The following is a 9,882-nucleotide window of genomic DNA, read 5'->3' on the forward strand; positions in this document are numbered from 1 at the left end:
ACCAGGACCCAGAAGCATATAATGTGGCTGCAAATGTTGATATAAAGGGGGAAAAGATCTCTACCTTTAAAGAACTTTAAAAACGTTTAAAATTGTGAAATGCCAAGTGCTTTCAGGCAACATACAGCATACAGCACACACAATGCTCAATAAATAATTACAAAACACAGCTTAATAAATAATTACAAAATGCGTAACTACCACCAAGAAATAAAATATTAGCCTCTCCCTTAACAAGCCTGCCATGGGCTTCCCTCTGATCATAACTTGCTTTCCCAGAGGTAACCACTATCCCCACTTTTGTGGTTTTCATTTGCTGTTTACTAAGGAGATTATGCATCTTATATGTTTATTAGCTATGCTTTTATTTTTTACCTGTGAAGTGCAAGTTCTGTCTTTTGCCCATTTTCTACTCGGATATATTCTTTAACTTACTGACTTATAAAAGTGTCTTATATATTCTGGTGGCTAAATGTCAGTTATATGTGCTGGAGATACACTCTCCAAGTCTGAAGTTTGTCTTTTACACTTTCCTTGTGCTATCTGTTAGTTAACAGAAATTATTTTTAAAATGATTTAAATATTTTAATCTTACTTTATGATGATGACTGTGATATCATGTTTAAGAAATCCTTTCTTAACCTACGGTCATAAAGATATTCTCCTATTTTCTTTTTAAGGTTTTGTTTTTCACATTTAAGTGTTTCATCCACATGGGAGACTTCCACTTCCAAATCGAATGTTGTAAGTAGTGGTGAGGTCTTGTTGCAACAACCAGAAACAACTGGGTAAATTATAAAAGTCATATTTGTAAACACATCAAAGAGCTGTGGAAGCAAACAAAATTAGATTCACTAAAATTTCAGAAAAGGAAGGATGCTTGTGAGGTGAGCCACAATCAACAACATTTTCTTCCAAAGGGCATTTGTTGAATCTGAGCACAGACTGAGGCTCAGGCTCGCCATAGGGAAGGCTTCTAATTGGGGAAAGAGACATCAGCTGCACGTTTAATGACTTCATGGCCGGGCATGATGAACCAGAATCTAGGAGGTCCTCAGACTGAAGGCTGATTTCCCCAAGGATGTATTTGCTGAGTTCTGGGGTGGCATGGAGGCTGGGGAGCAAGCTATAAAGGTAGCATGAAATGTCCTGCATTCTTGTGGTGCTTAGAGAGAGAGTGTCATATAACAAACAGGTGACAGGTCTCAACATGGACACATGTGAAAGCACGTGTGGGTTGAGTGGAGCTGGAGGACCCATTCCTGAAATGGCTCATTCTTGATTGGGCTGAGATGGTCAACCCCTCACTCTTTGTGCCCAACAGGGGAGAGGACAAACCCTTGCTGGGAGAAAACAGCATTGGCTTCAGTCTCCATGGTTCTTTTATAAACACTGTACAGAATACAATAAAAATTAACATGGCAAGTATGGAGGCCTGAAAACATGACCTATTATCAAGAGGAAAACACAAACAATGGTAGTAGACTTGCAGGTGATCTGGATGTTGGAGTAGGCAGACAGGGACTTAAAAATGACTATGGAAAGTATGTTAAAGGAAACAGAGGAAGAGGCAGACAAAATGGACGAAAAGATGGAGAACTGGATCTAAATAAGAATCCAGTGGACATCCAAGAACTAAGAAATATGGAACCTGAAATTAAGAAGAACTCATTGGTTTTGTTTTTTTTTTAAGATTTTATTTATTTATTTGAAAGAGAGAGCCCACAGAGGGAGAGGGAGAAACAGACTCCCCGCCGAGCAGAGACCCTGATATAGGGCTCGATCCCAGGACCCTGAGATCATGACCTGAGCTGAAGGTAGATGCCCAACCAACTGAGCCACCAGACGCCCCAAGAACTCATGGGTTTAACAGCAGGAGACAGGACTGGTAAACTCAAACACAGTGCAACCAAAAATATATAACTGTAGCACAGAAGAAAAAAAGAAAAGAAGGAAAATAGTCTTTATTCACAGACAACATGATTGTCTAGGTAGAAACCTCAATCTATGAAAAGCTACTGGCACTAATAAGCAAGTTTAGCAATGTTTCAGGTTGGAAGATCAACACACAAAAAATCAATTATATCTCTACAGACTAGCAACAAATCATTGGAAATTGAAATTAAAAACAATACCTTTTACGATAGCATCAAAAAGATGAAATACCTAGTGATAAATCTGATAAAAGTATTAAAGACCTGTACACTGAAAACTACAAAACACTGCTGAGAAAAAGTAAAGAAGACCTAAGTAAGTGGAGACATATACCATGTTCATGGATTAAAAGACTTAATACGTGTAAGATTATCAGTTCTGCCCAAATTGATCTACAGTTTCAATGAAATCCCAATTGAAATCTCAGTAGGCATCTTTTTGGTGTAAATTAACAAAGTGATCCTAAAGTTTATCTGAAAATGCAAAGGACATAGAATAGCAAAACTAGTTTAAAGTTGGAGGTTCTACACTACCTGATTTCAAGACATTATAAAACTACAGTAATCAAGACAGAGTACTTTTGGCATGGAAATACATAAATATATCAATGAAACAGAATGCAGTCAAGAAATGGAGCCACACATAAATGGTCAATTGATTTTCAACAGAGGCAATTGTGTTAGATCATTTGTAAAACAATGTAAAAACAAATTAAAAAAAAACCAATAAAAAAACAGAAGTTTGGATCCATACCTCTTAAAAATGAATAAAAATGGATCACAGACATAAATTTAGAACCCCAAACTTTAAAACTTCTGAAAGAAAAAAAAGGGGGGACGCCTGGGTGGCTCAGTCGGTTAAGCGTCTGCTTTCAGCTCAGGTCATGATCCCAGGGTCCTGGGATCGAGTCCCGCATCGGGCTCCCTGCTCTGCGGGGAGCCTGCTTCTCCCTCTGCCTCTGCCTCTCTCTCTCTCTCTCTCTCTCTCATGAATAAATAAATAAAATCTAAAAAAAAAAAAAGGTACAAATCTTTGTGGTCTCAGGTTAAGTGAAGGTTTCTTAGGTGTGACACCAAAAGTACAATCCTATAAAATAAAAACTTAATAAATTGGACTTCTTCAAAAGTAACAATTTCCACTAATAAGAGAATGAAAAGCCGTAGACTGGGAGAAAATATTTGCAAGTCATATATCTGGTAAAGAACTTGTATCTAGACTATATAAAGAACTCTAAAAACTCAATATTAAGGCAACAAATTCATGCTTCCAAATTGGAAAACTATTTGAACAGACCTTTCATCAAAAAGGATATACAGATGGCAAATAAACACATGAACAGATGTCAAACACTATTAGTCACTGGGGAAATGTAAAGCAAATCCACAATTAGATACCACTACTTACACATTGGAATGGATTAAAAAGTATTTTAAATGTTAGCCAAGATGTAAAACAATTGGAATTCATACCTATTGGAGGGAATGTAAAATAATACAGCCAGTTTGAAAATAGGAAGTTTCTTAAAATGCTTAAAATTTCTTATGATCCAGCCACTCCCTCCTAGGTATTTGCCCAAGAGAAATGGAAGCATATATCTGTTCAAAGACTTGTACATGAATGTTTACAGCAGATTTCTGTATAATAGTCAAAAAACCTGGAAAAAGCCCAAATGTCCATCATAGGTAAATGGATAAATTATGGTAAATCCATACAATGGAATATTATTCAGCAACAAAAATGAATGGACTTTGAGGAGCCTGGGTGGCTCAGTTGGTTGAGTGACTGCCTTCGGCTCCGGTCGTGGTCCCGGGGTCCTGGGATCGAGCCCCGCGTTGGGCTCTCTGCTCGGCGGGAAGCCTGCTTCTCCCTCTCCCACTCCCCCTGCTTGTGTTCCCTCTCTCGCTGTCTCTCTCTCTGTGTCAAATAAATAAATAAGATCTTTTAAAAAAAAAATGAATGGGGCGCCTGAGTGGCTCAGTCGGTTGAGCGACTGCCTTCGGCTCAGGTCATGGTCCTGGAGTCCCGGGATCGAGTCCCGCATCGGGCTCCCTGCTCGGCGGGGAGTCTGCTTCTCCCTCTGACCCTCCCCCCTCTCATGTGCTCTCTCTCTCTCATTCTCTCTGTCAAATAATAAATAAACTCTTTAAAAAAAAAAAAAAAAAGAATGGACTTTTGATATATGCAACAGGATGGGCGGAAAACCTCAAAATAACTCTACTAAGTGAGAAAATCCAAGCTGTGGCTAAAAAGAAATAATTTAGTCTTTGTCCCTGGTTCCTGGCACAGAAACTCCTAAAACCTGAGTGAACGGGAGTGTTTTTTTGGTTTTTGTAATGAGCCCCTTTTGATCACACCTGAGTTTATGCTAATGAGATGGGCATGGTTACCAGAAAACCACTTGATTAAAGAGATGAAACTTTCAGACGCACCCACCAGCCTCTAGGAAGAGGTGTCTCGGAGATGAAGCCCTATAACAACTCTTGAACAATGGGATTGGAGGGGTTTTCTGGTTGGTGAACAGGTGGAGGTGCTGGGAGAGTGGCACATCTGTAGAGAGCTTGGAAGCTTGTGCACCCCTCCTACACACATTGTCCTTTGCATCTTTTCCATTTGGCTATTTCTGAGTTGTATGCTTTATAATTAACTGATAAACATTGGTGAAATGCCCTTCTGCGTTCTATGGCCTTCCTAGCAAATTATTGAAGCTTAGGAAGGGCTTTTGGAAATTCCTTATATATATAATTGGTCAAAAGTACAGGAACGCTGGGATTTGTGACTGGCATCTAAAGTGGGGGCCAGTCTTGTGGGGCCAAGCCCTACAACTGTAGCATCTGTCCTAATGTCAGGTAGTTAATGTCAGACTAATTGAACACCCAGTTGGTGGCCAGAGAATTAGAGCATTGATTGCTGGTGTTGGAAAACACTCCAGAAAGAAAAAGTAAAAGAGGACTTACTGTATGATTCCATTTATTCAAAATTCTAGAAAATGAAAACTAATCTGTAGTGACAGAAAGTAGATCAGTGGTTGCCTGAAGGCAGGGGATGGGTGGGAGGGAGTAAGAAGGAGCACAAGGAAATTTGGGGGAATGATAGATATGTTCATTACTGTGATTGTGGAGATGTATTTTCATATGTATACATGTATGGCAAAACTTCTCAAACTGTACTCTTCACATATGTGTCCTTGTTATGCACTATCTCAAATATACCTCAATGAGGCTGTAAAAAAAAAAAAAAAATTTTTTTTTTTAATCCTACAAAGAGGGAGCCTGGGTGACTCAGTTGGTTAAGCATCTGCCTTCAGCTCAGGTCATGATCCCGGGGTCCTGGGATCGAGCCCTGCATCGGGCTCCCTGCTCAGCGGGGAGACTGCTTCTCTCTCTCCCTCTGCCCCTTCCCGCTGCTTGTTTTCTCGCTCTCTCAAATAAATAAAATCTTAAAAAAACGATACACAGGGGCGCCTGGGTGGCTCAGTCGTTAAGCGTCTGCCTTCGGCTCAGGTCATGATCCCAGGGTCCTGGGATCAAGCCCTGCATCAGGCTCCCTGCTCAGCAGGGAGGCTGCTTCTCCCTCTCCCTCTGCTGCTTCCCCTGCTTGTGCTCGTGCTCGCTCTCTCTCTCTGTCTGCCAAATAAATAAATAAAATCTTCAAAAAAATCCTACGAGGAAAACTCTGACCCAGATGTCATTCCTGATTAACCCTTCCAAATATTTAAGGAAGAAATAAGACCAATTTAACATAAATTCATTCAAAGTTCAAAGTATATAGGATGAGGAAACACATTCTAACTCTTCGTGAGGCCAGTACACCCTGATCCTAAAACCTGACAAATGCATTCTAAGAAGAGAAATTACAGGACAATTTCTGTTATGAATATAAATGCAGAGTTCTAAGTAGAATGCCAGCAAATTTAATCTAGCAATCATATAAATGAGATTATGTGCATAATGATAAAGTGGGGTGTTCCCCAGAATTGCAAGATTGGATTAGGTTTTAAAATCAATGTCATTCATCATATTCACAAAGTTAAAAATTTTTTTAAATCATATGATGATCTTAATAGATACAGAAAAGCACTTGATAAAATTTAACACCTGTTCAGAATAAAAACTCTCAGCAAACAGGAAATTTCCCTTAATCAGATAAAGCATAATTCATATGCAGTTAATTCTGTGTTAAGTTTAAGACTGTAAGGACTTTATTTCAATTTTTATATGGATAATCAGTTGTGCAAGCACCATTTTATTGAACGCACGCCCCTCTCCCACTTGTCTGTAATACCGTCTCTCATAAATCACATTTCCTGTTTCCACTGACCTGGATGTCTATACTCACACCAATACCACGTAATCATAGTTTTAGAATCTCGTGTGTGGAAGTAACCCATCTCCACCTCTGCCCATCCACTTATTCTTCTTAAGGAGTGTCTTGGATATTCTTAGTCCCTTGGTCTTCCCCATACCATTAAGAACACCTTAGCAAGTTTGATTTACAACTCTGTTGGGATTTTTCTTGGGATGGCATTGAATCTTCATGAAATTTAGTGAGACATTGTCTCATACTTCCATTTAATTCTTCAGGCATGGTTTTCTTTAGTTGTTTTTTTTTTTTTTTAAATGTTTTATTTATTTATTTATTCATGAAAGTCAGAGAGAGAGAGAGGCAGAGGCAGAGGGAGAAGCAGGCTCCCCGCCTAGCAGGGAGCCCGATGCGGGACTCGATCCCAGGACCCCGGGATCATGACCTGAGCCGAAGGCAGACGCTTAACCATCTGAGCCACCCAGGCGCCCCTTTAGTTGTTGTTTTTTAAAATACATTTATAATGGCTGACTTTAAAGTCTTTGTCTAGTAAGTCCAGCACCTGGGCTTCCTAAGGGACAGCCAATATTTTCTGTTTTATTTCCCGTGTATGGGCCATTCTTCACTGTTTCTTTGAGGGTCATCATTTCTCATTGAATACAGGGTATTTTAAACCTGGAAATCAAACTCATACCTCCACCCCAGAGTTTGTTGTTGGTCCTGTTATTCGTTCAGTGAGTTTCCTGGATGAATCTTGTAACAAGCCTGGATTATTTGTAGCACATGGTAAGGAAGTCTGTTCCGTTAGCTTGGTGGTCAGCTAAAGATACGATAGAGCTTTCCTTACATGCCTTAAAACACTAAGTATCCCACCTTTTGCCAGCAGGCTGTGTGTATGTGTTGGGTGAAAACCTCAGTGCTCTGACAGTTTACAATGCTGCCTTATCCACTTCCTGCTCAAGCAGATCCTCAAGGTCAGTCAGAGGTGAAAGATGAGGGCCCTCTCCGGGGTCTTCCTTGGGCGTACAAACAGCCCTGCACATGTGCACAGCCTTCTAGATTTCCAGGAATGTGTCTGAACTTTTCAAAGCCCCTTATGGACAATTCATTCCCCAGATTTTTTTCTTTTACGTGTTTTGGCCAGCCTTTTGTCTGCCCATACTGGGACTGTTGCCCCCGGAGTCTGTGCTGTGAAATAATCCCTCCTGATGCTTCCAACAAGGGACCTGGGAGGAGGGCAAGCTCTGAGCCAGGTGAGTGGGGCTTTTCTAGGGAGCCGCCCAATGAATTAAATAGTGACCGTTATCGGGGTGGGCCACTCTGGGGTTCCCCAAGCCCATTCTGCCTCCCTCAGTGTCTGTAAGATTGCTGGTTTTCAAGTCTACCTCAGAGCTGGGGACAGGGCAAGTTAAAAGTGACACAAAATGGGGCGCCTGGGTGGCTCAGTCGTTAAGCGTCTGCCTTCGGCTCAGGTCATGGTCCCAGGGTCCTGGGATCGAGCCCCGCATCGGGCTCCCTGCTCCACGGGAAGCCTGCTTCTCCCTCTCCCACTCCCCCTGCTTGTGTTCCCTCTCTCGCTGTGTCTCTCTCTGTCAAATAAATAAATAAAATCTTTAAAAAAAAAAAAAGTGACACAAAGCCTGCTGTTATCACTGACAGTCGGACGCTTTTCTTGAATAAATGCTCCCCAGGTTGTCACTGTCTGAGGATTAACCTTTGGTGACTTTCCAGAGTTCTGAAAAAAAGTTGATTTGGACAGTCTGTGGATTTTGTTGTCGCTTTTTGCTTGCTTGTTTGTTTGTTTTTTGGCCACTGTTTTTACTGGGTACATGGGACACATTTTAGGAGGTCTTTACTCTGCTATTTTGGAAGTGCTTCTCCAGGATTGCATTAAGTGTCACAGATGAGTTTGGAGAGAACCGATATCTCTGTAGTACTTTTCATCCATGAAAATGGGATACTTTGCCAAATATTTAGGTCTACGTAAATGTCTTTTGGTGACATTTTACAATATTTTGCTTATTGTCTTGCATATGTCTTATATTAATTTTTATTGCTTATGTTGGTGTTGTAAATTTTTTTTTAAAGATGTGTCTTTTGTTAGTTGCTGGTATACGGCAACAGAATCCATTGTTTGTGCAGTGATCCTACACCCAGACATCTATTCTTGTTTGGATTAATTTCTTTGCATCTTCATTTTAGTTTTGTATGTCAACAGTGCTATGATCTGTGAATCTTTTCTTCTTTTACAGTGACTTTACATGTGCTCTTGCTGCTATCCCAATTTTCTGGCTACGATTTCTTATACAATGGTGAATAGAAGTGGTAACATTGCACGTCCTTGTCTTGTACTCGATTCTTTTTTTCACTCCAGATGTTTTTATTCCAAATCGACTGCTCTTGGCAACATCCTTCTGCTCATTAACTACTCGTTCAAAAACAGCTTTATTGAGATAAAATGCACAGACAACTCACCCATTTAAAATATACAATCAAATGGTTTTTCATATATTCAGCATGGTGTAACCATCACTATAATCAACATTTTCATCTCCCCATAAAGAAACCCCATACCCTTCAGCAGTCACCCCCCTCCAAATATCCCCCGAACTACCCCACCCTTAAGCAAACACCAGTTTACTTTCTATCTCTGTGGATTTGCCCATTCTGGATATTTCATAATACATGGAACCATACACTATGTGGTTCTTGTGACTGGCTTCTTTCACCGAATAGTCACCAAGATATCAACATAGGTTGTTCCTGACTTCATTCTCCCTTCGAAGAAGAACAGCCAACATCTATTCAAGAACAAGACGTCACTGAGAGCATCCTAGAACATGGGGATGAGGCTGAGGCAGCCCCCTGCACCCGAGAGACCAAGACACACTTAGAATGAAGTTTTTAGGGTTCATCTACATTGTAACTTGTGCCTGATTTTAAAGAGGATACTACCAATATTTCCTCACTGAAGCTTTCTATTATAGGTATTTGATAGATGCCCTATTTCAGGTTAAGGAAGTTCTGTTTCTAGTTTTCTAAAAGGACTTTACAAAATGCCTTCTCGGCATCCAACCAGGTAATTATATGACGTTTCTCCTTTTTCACTGTTATATGATGAATGACATCATAGAATTTTCTAACATCACATTACCCTTGCATTCCTGGGATAAACCCAAGTGGCCATAATATATAATCTGTTTTGGCCTCTTAATATCTGTGCATCTAGATTCACAAATAAATTGGCCTATCATCTTTCTCTTCTTCTCCCATCTTTCTCGAATGTGAATATCTAGGTTATGGTGGTCTCATAGAGTGAGTTGTGGACCTTTCCTTCTTCAGTTGTCTCAAGGGGTTCATACACGTTTGGAATGATCTGTTCCTTGGAAGTTAGTTGGGATTGTCTTTGAGAAAAGATTTTAAATTGTCACTTAAATGGTTTTTTTAATTTTTAATTTTAAAAAAGATTTTATTTATTTATTTTAGAAAGAGAAAGCTCAAGCAAGGGGAAGGGCAGAGAGAGAATCTTTTTTTTTTTTTTATTCTTATGTTAATCCCCATACATTACATCATTAGTTCTAGATGAAGTGTTCCATGATTCATTGTTCGTGCACAACACCCAGTGCTCCATGCAGAACGTGCCCTCCT

Source organism: Leptonychotes weddellii, chromosome 15 (assembly GCF_054177405.1).
Source record: "Leptonychotes weddellii isolate Sample4059 chromosome 15, ASM5417740v2, whole genome shotgun sequence".
In the NCBI taxonomy this organism is placed as follows: domain Eukaryota; kingdom Metazoa; phylum Chordata; class Mammalia; order Carnivora; family Phocidae; genus Leptonychotes; species Leptonychotes weddellii.